Here is a 12,691-nt window from a genome sequence, read left to right as displayed (position 1 = left end):
TTATATTGGTGCTTATGATGTACTGTATAAGATTTAACCTTATTTCCATGAGCAAACTTGATAACTGGTGTAAAAGAACTTCTATAATTTCAAATGCAGAATGCATGTTGGACCCAATGAATTGTTCTGTAACAACTGAGGAAATGCTGATTTTTAAGCTTTCCAAATGTACTATATATCAGAGTATTACATTGTGGACTTGATGAAAAATTGTCACCACTCCAGGAACAGAGCACATTTAAAAATGGTGAAAACACCAAACCATTAATGGATGATGTTAGGAGCTTTAAAGGTAGAGGTCGAAAAAGCTGCTGGACTTGGGTACCCACACACCTGCTTGTTTTCCTTGTAGCTAAGCTCTTTTTACAATATAATATTGGCTATTGAGGTTTTAATGAATCTAGATACAATGGTTAGATTCTGATGAGCGTAAACATTTGAAGTTCTTGGACACTTCAAAGCAAGAAAGGCACTACTGTAAAGTGTTTAATAATAATTACTTACACTTTTATATAGTGCTTTTCTGAACACTCCACTCAAAGTGCTTTACAGGTAGTGGGGACTCCCCTCCACCACCACCAATGTGCAGCATCCACCTGGATGATGCAACAGCAGCCTTAGTGCGCCAGAACACTCACCACACATTAGCTATCAGTGGGGAGGAGAGCAGAGTGATGAAGCCAATTCATAGACGGGGATTATTAGGAGGCAATGATCGGTAAGGGCCAGTGGGAAATTTGGCCAGGATGCCGGGGTTACACCCCTACTTTTTTCGAGAAACGCCCTGGGATTTTTAATGACCACAGAGTCAGGACCTCGGTTTTATGTCTCATCCAAAGGATGGCGCCTTCTACTTTACTTACCGTAGGATTGCTGTGTGCAAGACCCATTGATCAAAGGTATTGTTTTGGTTTTTACCTTGGTTAATTAAGTTGTGGGTAATTAAGTGTCTTGAACAATCCAGGAATATGGCATAGGAAAGGAGTGCACACACAGGGCAAAGAGGGAGAGAAGGAGGACAGGAAAGAGGGCATGCCAGGCAAGAGCTCCTTTTCCAGATCTGTAAAGACCAGCTTTGTAGTTTTAAATATTTGAACTTTAAGAGAAATTCCTGTTCTATTGGTTTTAGGGAACTCTGATTTCCGTGCAGGGAATCCCTCAGTTTAGTTCCCATTCACCTTGTAATATCTGGGTTTATAAAGGTTTAAATGGTAGCTGTAGGTGGTTTTTATTTGGTAGTCATTTCAGTCCTACATCCTGCCTTGTTTATAAATAACATTCAAGTCTTATTACTCTTTTCTTGTCTGGCACAGATTTGGTAAACTCGGGTGCTTCCATTTATACCAACCACCTACTGTAGGTATATTCTTGGCATATCAGTATAGCTTGGCAGTTATGATTTATATTTTAATTATTGATTAATCCACACAGTCATTTCTGATTTTTTCTTAACCCCCTATTTGTAAAATAATTCTTGCATCAAACTTCAACATATCAGTACGGTTTACTTTCACCACTCCATTGTCACGCCCTCTGCAGAGGGCGCTCCTTCTCTGTCCTGTCCCTAGTTTCCGGTCTGCTGTCCTTCCTGTCCCTCTCTTTCCCTTGGGCTATATATTTCCGGGTCTTGCACTCTGTCCTCGCTCAGCATTGACGTTCGGATGTCCTGAGACCCGCCTAGCACCAGGGCGCCCCACGTCTGCTCCCTGAGGGCATAGGTTTCTATACGCCAATCCTGAACTCTTTGCACTATGAGCCCGGGCCTTTTTCCCGTCTCGCCGCTACGCATATGGGTCTTTTTCCGCTCTCCTGCTCCCCACGGTTAGTCCCTTTTGGACGTCCGTGACAGAATGCTGAGCCACTTACTGACCCCGCGAGCGGCACTTTTTGTTTTGCCGCAGTTTTTTCTTTTTCTCTGGGCTGTTTTTTTTTTTTTCAGTTCCTCTATTCTAATCGCTGGATATCACTCCGATCTTCCGTGCCTGTGAGCGGGTCCTGCACCTGGCTTTCCTCGGGTAGATCACTCCGATATCAGTGATTGAATGTTGAGCTGGCTTTCTTATTCTTATTACTGGATATCACTCCGAGCTTCTGTGTCTGGAGCGGGTTTTCGTGCCTGGCTCTTCCTGGTCTTGCTCACTCCGATATCAGTGATAGAATGGTAAGCTTTCTGCCGTTCCTCCATTCTTTTCGCTGGATATCACTCCGGGCATCTGTCTGTGAGCGGACTTCGGTCTGGCTTTCCTCAGGTTGTCCACTCCGATATCAGCGTTAGAATGTGAACGTGCCTATTGCCCAGTCTGCGGTATTTTTCCCCGGGGTTTTTTGCTGTTTTTTCTTGTTTTTTGCCTTTTGTTTTGATTTTTTTTTCTTCCTGGTTTCCCCTCCTTTTTGTTCCCCCCTGCTCCCTGTGCCTCAGAACTTGTTTTTGGGTCCTATCTGTTTTGTGTGGTTTGTCTCCTTGGTCTTTCCCAGGTTTTTGTCTGTTGTGTTTGTGCTTGTGTACTTTTTTGTTTAAGTCTCCGGAGCTCTTCTCTCCCTTTCCCTTGGGCTATATATTTCCGGGTCTTGCACTCTGTCCTCGCTCAGCATTGACGTTCGGATGTCCTGAGACCCACCTAGCACCAGGGCGCCCCACGTCTGCTCCCTGAGGGCATAGGTTTCTATACGGCAATCCTGAACTCTTTGCACTATGAGCCCGGGCCTTTTTCCCGTCTCGCCGCTACGCATATGGGTCTTTTTCTGCTCTCCTGCTCCCCACGGTTAGTCCCTTTTGGACGTCCGTGACATCCATATTACGCACTGTAGGATTTATTTCATACCACTCCTGCAGGAATCCACACCACTTCACCAGAACCCTGTTGTAGGAATGAATCCTTAACTGAATCAACACGGTAAACTTAACTCGTTCTGTTGAGGGTTGAGAGCTCAAGTATATGGGTGCTAAAGTCAGACAAAAACCAGGAGGGTTGTGGGTCCTCAGGACAAAGATTGGGAATCCCGGTCCTAAAAATGCAAATTATCCTGCAGCACAGCAGTGGAAATAAATAGTTGATGGAACCTTCATATTGCATAAGCCTTGTAATATTGCTGGATAACATCCTGATTTAGTTTCAAAACAGTTTAATGGAATAGGGTGAATTTTTGCTTGCATTGTTTATCGCCCCTCTATGCTTATTCTATGGTAATTCAATTACTGGACTGTTTAAATGTTATGCCCTTGCATATTTTAAAAGTAACATGCTGCAGTGGAACATGTAACTCTTTCCTCACTTTCAAACGTGAACCGTGTATGTATACACAGTGGGGAAATCTTCCACTAGAAAATTTTGTATATGAAAATCATGCATCTCCATGAATCTGTCCCCTACACTGACCATGTCTTCCTGGATTGAAATTTTCTCTATTTAAAGCTTTTTTTTTAAGTGAAAAGATGTTTGCTTTTACACAATGAGGCCAACAGGCTGGAGGTACATGCTCTACTGGAGTCTTCCTATTTAGTTCTTAGACTTTTTTTTTCCTCCAAGTTTCTCTACCTAGTATTTGTATCCCTTAATTTTACTCTGCATTGAAACGCCATGAATTTTAGCACCTATTGGCAAACGCTTCTTATGTTGCACATTTCCCTGGGCTAGAAATGACTATTCAAAATTTGCATGCCTTAGAAGTTATTATTCTATATGTAAGTGACTTAAACATGGAACAACATGGTAATTATCACATTACTGTGTTCTGCGAGAAGAAATCCTTGAAAATTCTCAACACTGATGCTTGTTTTTTGCTCACAGTTCATTTTAGTATTATAGGAGTTTCATAACTTAAACATCTACAGTATAAAGCCAAGAACAAATGTTAACATTTTAGTCTTTTTATAGCCAAAAGTCTTTTGAATGGAATCAGTTTTCCTTTGTTACTGTATGATTGAATGAAAGCCAAAAGATAAACCCACAATAGCCGACTTAACATTTTCCAATCTGTTTACAAATTCCAGCTGAATGAGGGCCATGTAAACACTGTTCTAAGGATAAATTTATATTTAAACCTTTCTAGCTGAACCAAGCTAAACTACAGGGTGTGGTAAAAGCTACTGTCATCATCAAACACTTGTGGCTGCATGATCATAAAAGTCAGATGCAAGTACTTTTCTAAAAAAAGTACATGCACTAGTCTTAAAATCTGCTTGTTTGTTCCTTTTGTGATTTTAACTTCTACTGTTAAAAGTGATTGTTTTTTCAATCATGAAATGAAAATTAAAATAAGGTTCTGTTCAGGTTTGAAAATCGGCCAAAATGTTGACACTTTTCAGTGTGAAATGTAACCTCTGTTTATTCCTTTGCAGCTTGCACTCTGATACATTCCCTCAGTCAGACCTTTTATAGAATCTAACAGTGGGATTGCGCTTTTGTCCAGTGTCATTTGCGATTTGCACAGAACAGCAACAGTCTTGGTTTTCTTCAAGTCTTATTAGCATGTCTGAAGTTTTATAATTGAATGGAATGATCTTTGGAACTTGGCAGATTCTTCCTGCACCGTGTAATGCAGTCCTAGTCCTGGAGGGCTGTCATGTCTTGTTTTTTGTTCCAGTCTGGACTTGATTTGAATCGGCTGGTTACTTAATTGGTCTAGATTGCCATTATTGCCAGAGCTTTACTTATTGAGGATTATAAATCCTGATGGGCTGCAGCCGTCTAAGACCAGAAGTGAAGCCATTTAAAGTGCACAGAGATGCAACAAAACCACAGTTTCACAGAAATTAAGATTTCATGAAGGTTCATAATGGAAATGCACTGATTGTTGATCACTCCTGTGAACAGAGGACAAAATCACAGTCTGCTTTGGTTAAAAACTGGAAATATGGAGGTGGTTTTGGCTTGGAAAGGTGAGGAATTTTGTTCCTCAAGTCAGGTGTGCATTGACTGCTACAGAAATTCTGGCAAAAGAATTGGAAATGCATTTCAAGTGTCTGAAGCAGTGACACTGGCGTTCCTTCAGAAGATTTTATTAATTTTTGTCCTAGACTAGTGGGATTCTTAGAATTAAGGAAAAAATTGCCCTCTCTGCCACCTCAAATATTTTCAGGGGTCTTAAGGTTAATTGGATGAATAAATCAAAATTGGTATATTTCAGAGGGATTTAGGTTAAAATGCAAGCAGTCCTGCTTGTGCTCTAAGTATTAATACTTCAAGGTAGAGTTTTTAAAGCAGTAGACTTATACAATTTTAAAAATGCTTTTTTCCCCCCCTTGTAAATGCCAGTTCCCCTTGATTAGTCTAGAGACTATTCAGGATCTTCTCTTGGAGTACATCTGGGATATGGAGATGTGGGTGATATGTACAAGATGGCTAAGGGTGCTGCCTTAAGCAAATAAAAGCTTAGAACCTTGTGACGGGTGTCTTGGCATCTGGCACCCTTACTAAAGGTGCACCATAAACGGGTGGCTAAAACCCATCTGAGGTTATTGTAGACTGGTCTCCAATAATATTGCATGATGGTTAATCAGAAAACACCCCACAACACTTAGTATATGGTAAGGGAGCCTTGTCTGAAGATCAACGCCCATCCATGATGTTTGAGTTGGTGAAATTTAGTCAGGATGCCAAGGTTAATTCTCATACTCTCACAAATAGTGGGATCTTTAGTGACAAAGCAGTCAGGACCTTGGTTTAACTTCTGAAGAGTGTCACCTGCTGTATCACCAAAAATTGAAAATTGTGATTAGTGGGAAGAAAGCAAGACAAGTTCCACTTGGATGGCAGAAATGGGAGAAATAAGCAATCAAACGGAGATGGAACTCAATTACACCATAGCTAACATTTCATTAACATTCCTTATACAGGAAGACATTTTTTCAATTCAATTTTTATATAGCACCTTTCACAACATGTTTGCCCCAAGGCATGTAACAAAGCTGTGTGACAGTACATGACATTACAATACAGAAAGAGAAAAAGCCAGAAGACAATGGAGGAGAGGAACCAAAAACTCCTCTGGGCATGCTAACATACATTATTAGTATTCTAAATAAATATGGAGTATGTGGGGTATTAAGTCTTCCATGTCCTTCTGTGTGCCAGTACTCTATGCAGTTCTCTGTAGACCAGCAAATCATCCTAAATGATGGCTGTATTAGCAATGTCCCTCTTGCATCAATGCCATGGATCCAGCATCCAACTTGGATGGTGCTCAGCTCAGGCTCCATCCGGACATGTGTGGAGGGAGAATAGGATAGTTTGGTCAGAACAGGAAGGCTGACAGATGCACTATGGCTGCTGGTGCTGCTGTACATGCCATTGTTGCGACGACTTAGGATGTAAGGTGTGAGTAGGCTAGGATGAAGTAATTTTTGAGTAATATACCCATCATTTAATCACTTATTTAGTAAGTTCTTTGTGTTTATATTGACTGTTTTCCTAGAGCCCAAGTAGAGTGTTTAGCAACTGTTTCAGTCTTTCCTTAACTTAAATGTATTCATCTCACAGCAATTTTCCCTATTTTGTTGCTACCTGTATCAGAAATGTATATTTACTCTTGACCAATGTAATCCAAACTAATAAAACTAAAGTGATGTATAAAAGTTACCTTTTTTTAAAGAAAATAAGGTTCTCAATTACCCAAGTATTCAACCCTTTGCTATTGCAAGCCTAAATTGTTTCCTGGTTTTTCATTGTTGGCTTAGTTTGAAAAGTCACACTGGTCTTTGTATTCAAAGTGGTTTAACTTCATAGTGATCACATTTATCTATAAGATCCTGCAGATGCATATTTGACTTTCAAACCATCACATACAATACACAAGTTGTATTAGTAATCAGCCATTCTGACCCAATGAGACTTCATGTTGGGGATGAAGTGGTAGAGAGGCACAGATCAGGAGAAGATTGCATGTCCATAAGGTCACACATGCAGGGAAGTCCATTATATATTAATGGAATAACATCACTTTATTAACCCTTTATGATTTTTTGCATTAGGAATACTTTTCGCATATCCCAGCTTGCTCTCCATGAGACACACAGACAGGGAGAGAGCCTAGGGTCAGAGCGCAGGGTCTGCCATTGTACAGCGCCCCTGGAGCAGCTGGGGTTAAGGGCCTTGCTCGGGGGCCCAACGGAGTAGGATTCCTCTTCCAGCTGTGGGGTTTGAACTGGCAACCTTCCAGCTACAGGCGCAGATCCTTAGCCACAAAGCCACCACTCTGCCCTGAATTATGAATGTGCATCATAATGCCCAGAAACATCCTATATTGGACCCCTCTTGAAAGGGGCAAGCGGGATTTGACTAGGGATGTTGCTGAGAAGTCAACTGACATGCAATAATGAGCTCGCCACTCATTCCTATAGGCTAGCTTTGTGTAGGGATGGAGATAAGTTTGCTGAAAGTGCTCATTTATGAGGATAAATGGCCCTTGTCTGACCATAAAATCATCTCCTTTGTTTGCAGTACATCTTAAGATATTGATAATGGACATGATTTTATGGTCAGACAAGGGCCTCCAATTTGATTTTGAATGAAAAGTGTTATGTCTGCTCTAAGCTCAACACATCCTTCAGTCTGTGCCATCCTAACTGTCACATTCATGTTATGGGGTTGCCTCTCCTCAGCAGAGACCTGTGAAGCTTCTTTGAATTCAGGGAAGAACGGATGGTGTACGTGTCTTCTACAAGAAGACCTGCTTGAGACATCCAAAAAAAACTTCATTTCAGCAGGATTGTGACTTGAAGTCCAAACCACTTCAGTTTGGCTTTAGGCTGGTACTTTAACTTGAATCCCATAGAAAATGTGGTAAGGCTTGACGATTACGGTCCAGCTGTCCTCCACAAACTGTCAGTTTAGCCAGGACAAATGGGCAAAATTATAGTATCTCACTGTACAAAACTGGTGAACGCCTATCCAAAAATACTGATGGCTGTACTTGCTGCTAGAGTTACTTCCATGTGCTGGCATAAAGGGGCCTAAATGCTTCTAAAAGTTGAAATTCACTGTTTTGTAGGTTTTGACAACATTGTAGCCTCTATCAAATTGTTCAATTTGGTCATTCATTTTGAATACATTCACTAGAAATGTATCTATTTTCCGAGTAATTCTTCAAAATTGGATAATTGAAGGAGGTGGCTTTTGCAAGATGCTGCACACATTGTTCAACAGCAGCATTATACAGTTTGTACAGCAAATATTAGCTGAGGATTTAACCTGTATCTGAGTGGTAAGGAGGAGGCTCTCAATAAGAGAGCCAATTACAATAAACTATAGTTGTACTGTTTAAAAGCATTACACCTATTTTATAACTCTGGCAGTGGCCGCTGTTTATTTAGGCAATGGGATGTTTGATGGGTGAAATGTATTTGGAATGGATCTCTGGGTCAATTTTTTTTCCCTCAACACATTTCTGTTAACAACATGTCTTTGACAGCATTTTTATGTGCTTTTATACCCTTAGTCATTTTTTAAAGAGGACTGAGAAAAGGGCCAGTCAGGGAGTGAGTCGAGACTTCTGATATTGAACCTATTTCAAAACTATGCTGTGAATAGTGAATTACAGTAGCATTTAACACAGTTCAAGGAACAGTTTGTTTACTTCATTCAGTTAGTGGTTTATGAGGTAGATTTTTGTGCGTTATCCCCCCCAGAAATCCACTATTATATGGTGTTCTCAAAACATACCTGAGTACCTTTCCATAACTCCTCTGTATTTAATGGAAACATTTTCTTTATAAAATCCAAACTTCCAATATGTAATGGATATCGTACATTATTTAGAGGCTTAAAGCAGCTGATATGTAGTGGCACAGTAGTGTGCCTTCAGACCTTAACGGGTGTGCTGGAACATTTTGGAACCCTCAAATTAGGAAAATGAAAAAATTATGTAAATTTGTTTTGTAGAGTAACAAATGTGTACACATGAGAGAACATGGGAGTTGTGTGGTAAGAACTTGATGTAAAAACGTAGAGAATGTCTGAGAGCTATTGTTCCTGCTGGGATAACATGACTACACTTCAAAGTAAACTCGGATCAACCACTGGGAAGATTTTTAGTGTGCTTGGTGTGAACATTAATTTCCCTGTCCTTTGTGCAAAATGCCTGGTGGTGAATCAATCTTTGATTATATCTGTATTCATCTGCTGTTGTCAATCTGCCATGTACTATTCAGTATGAAACTGAATACAGTTTTGACCGTATTTATTATGATGAACATCAAAATGTTGGTCTTTTTTTAGCTGTAGTCCTGTCCAGTAAACTTATGGTTAAATAGAAAAATAGATGCTTGCTTGCAATTAGAAGACTAAAATGTAGGATTGGCTTAAGACAGATTTGTTGCCCATTTTTGAAAACCTTTGCCAATACAAAATGATCAGATTCCTAAAATATAGATGCATCTTAAGATGCACAAAGATGAACTTTACAACTTATGGTTGATTTTAAGAGTGCTTTGTCCAATCTCACCATTCTCAGTGTACAGTATGTGACTTGAGACAACACTTAAACAGGTTAGTACAGGCTGTGAAGCAGTAACAACACCATGCACTCTCCTCACTTTTAATAAGAGTTTGCTCCATTATTTTGGATTGACCAGTTCTTAGTAGTTATATTATTGAATAACAGACACAGGTGCAAATGACTTTTTAAAATGTTGCAAAATTGTCATCCTGGCACAGAGATCTGTATCAGAGAGCAAATGTTTAATCCCAGCCCAGGATGAAGAAAGCATAGCAGCAGATGTAGATTCTAAATTCTCCATGGTAATCAAAAAGCTTTAATCTTTAAAATAAATTAAAATTCTGATTTGCATGGTTCTTTGTACTGAAAGCCTTTCATTCTGCATCATATGCCCTACCTTACTGCCTCCTGAGATTTGGTTTTGGAGCCCTTTTACAGAAATATTGCTGTTGAGTATTAATAAATCCGGTTATTCATTGGGAGACTTAATTGTAGAAATTCATAGCAGTGGCAGGATGTAGATGGAGAATTGGAAAGGTCTAAATAGCAATTTTAAACTTTTTTTTTACACGTCTTGTGGGGAAATTAAGCTTTCAAGTGATACCTTTAGTTGGCCCACAGATGAAAACACTGGAGTTTGTCTGGACTGACAGGAGTGCTTTATTTTTTTCTGCAGAAAAGGTTGTTAATAGTGCAGTGTTTTTTTTTGCATTCCACTACCAACAAGCATATGTTTATAAAAACAAACACAAAAATGTGACATGGCAAGTGTATTTGAAATGTCCTTAAATGTCAAAACTTAAAGATATAAGTTGTTTTTTTAATCACTTGGAATTTCTGACATTTTAATGTCTGAAGAATGAGTGGGAAATTATTTTGTTTGGGAAGTTGTAGAAAGAACTGCATGCAGGTCATGTGTGTTTTGGCAATCTTAAGCCTTGCCTCGAGAAACTTTTCCAGTGAAAAAGGACTACATTTCCTGATGGATTCACTTTTTTTGTCTGTTTAGCCCTATTTTACCTTATGCACAGCCCCAAATAATTTACAGGTATATCTGTGGAAATCAATCCCCAAATCTCCAATTGTTTTACTGGCTTCATTTTTCTAAACATTTCTTCAGGGTCATCTTAGGCACTTAAGAATAAGATACACATCTGATTTTTTTTCTCTTTAAAAGCATGTCAGAAATGACTACTTGCCAGTGTTTCACTTCCTGCTTAAATGTGGTCCCACACTGGGAAAAGAAAAATGTAATTTCTTTTTTAAATACCTCTTGTTGAAAATCTTTCAGTATTCATCCATTTAAGTAAATGTAAAAGTATGGTAATACATAGTGTTTAAGCTACAGTACCAAGGGGCAAATTTCCTGGTTGGAGTAGAATGTTTTAATACTGGTGCTTTTTGTATTCCTACTATAGGCACTTAATTCAAATTGTATTGGAGGGTTAACACTGAGACAATCATACAGTAAAGAGATTTCGTAGTATGCTTGCATTCCAATTTCTAAGCTTCAGAAATTGAAATTTGAACATGTGATATTCCCCCCTAGACATAAATAAGTACTACCACTAGAGATTCTTAGTCTGTGCCCATATAGCTAAAAGGAAATTTTAGGATTTGCTAGACCTTATGGCGCTGTAGTGTTCAGCAGTGGTGCTTAGTGTTTGCTTAGGTGAGGGCGAGTAATTAGTTGTATCAAAATGATCTAGTAAAAACTGTTCACCTTTTTAAAATAACCATGGTGTACCCAATTTCTCAGTTTCCCATCTGATTGTAAGATACTGTATATACCCATTTTTACAATACAATATCCATTTAATATCTGAACATTTTAGTGTGTGTGTATATATACTGTAGTACTAACTATAATAGATTATCGATAGACTAGACTAATGCATTTTCGTCCTGGGTTTAGTGTGTTGGTTTCACTTCAGTTTTAATCTGATAGTTGATTACTAATCCTTGTATCCCCTTTTTCAGTCCTTTTAATTTCCAAGGCATAGTTTAAAATTGGATTCCCTTGTGAATTGGTTTCCGTATGCATAATTTAACTATATAGTAAACTGACCTTCAGTGGAAACAGGAGAATGTTGTCACCTCTTAAAGTATTGTTACTACACAGGGCCCTGGATTGGAAATTGTCTAGAGGGCAAAGTAGACCAGTAGGTGGTACCACAGCCATTTAAAGCTGCTTTCTGATTTTTTTTTCTTGCATCCCAGTAGTAACCAGGTCTTACTTTAAAAACCCCGTTTTGAAGACAACTTGTTAAGACTTTCTTGATTCACTAAGTCAAATGTTTTAACTCTTTTGAGGCACTTGTTTTCTCTAATTCATTAAGTGTTATTGGGTTACAGTCTTGCTTTTGGAGATGCTTGTATACAGTATAGTTTTTCTAGGACTCTTCCTTTGAGTGTGCCTTAGCTAGTCCTGTTGCAAAGGGATTCTAATTGCTATCAATTTGTGTAGCTTGACTTGGAGCTTTATGGAATCACTGTTCCCCTATTTTCTTACACATGAGGTTATTTGCATATTTAGTGTTTTGTCTCTGCATAATTAGGACAGCATGTAAATGTCATTCCTGTCGGCTCTGTGGTTGTGGTGAAGAATGACTGCTTTTCCTCTTTGCATATCAACATTAACAATGTTCCAATTACATATTGCTTTAAGGAATGTAAAAAATGCATGTTCTGCTACATTTTCTTTAGTTTTTCATGGTCTTAGCTCACTTTCAACAAAGTAACATTTTTGAAGAGCACTTCATAAATGCATGAAGGTTTTCTGCATCTTGTGCTTTCACTGTATGAGGTGCACAAAAATGTATTACAGTATAAATAGTTTTTTGCTCTTAACATTGATTACAATTGTAGGGACATGAACTGTACCTAGTCTACCGAATAGGATAGCGATCAGTGCGGACCCGCAAGACCTAACATTGCATTTATCATGCTTTTGCTGAGTAACGTCAAAAGGGAAAATGACTGGCCTTAGAATTATTGAAATCTGTAAGTTGTGCTGTGGGCATCTTATCGATATTCATTTTTATTTTACTTTTATCAACTTTAAATAACTCTTGTGATGCAAACCAAGCTGGCAATTACAAATGTGTACAAAAAGCTATGGAAATTGGAATGTGAGACTCAAGAGAGGATTATTTTACACTGGAAAAAAATATTGCAAAATGAAGCTTGCAATTCAGCCAGTTACTAATTCCTTTTTGGATGATAGCATACTGTACCTACTTACCCACACCCCTAA

General features: G+C 38.9%; 1 protein-coding gene across 1 annotated transcript in view; it reads left to right on the top strand.

Annotated features, from left to right (window-relative positions):
* Positions 1-12,691, top strand: part of me1 (malic enzyme 1, NADP(+)-dependent, cytosolic) — a 167,276-nt gene that overhangs the window by 47,993 nt on the left and 106,592 nt on the right. The window lies entirely within an intron of this gene.

This window comes from Atractosteus spatula, chromosome 2 (assembly GCF_055471065.1).
Source record: "Atractosteus spatula isolate fAtrSpa1 chromosome 2, fAtrSpa1.hap1, whole genome shotgun sequence".
Lineage (NCBI taxonomy): Eukaryota > Metazoa > Chordata > Actinopteri > Semionotiformes > Lepisosteidae > Atractosteus > Atractosteus spatula.
This window is presented reverse-complemented; position numbering and strand designations above follow the sequence as displayed.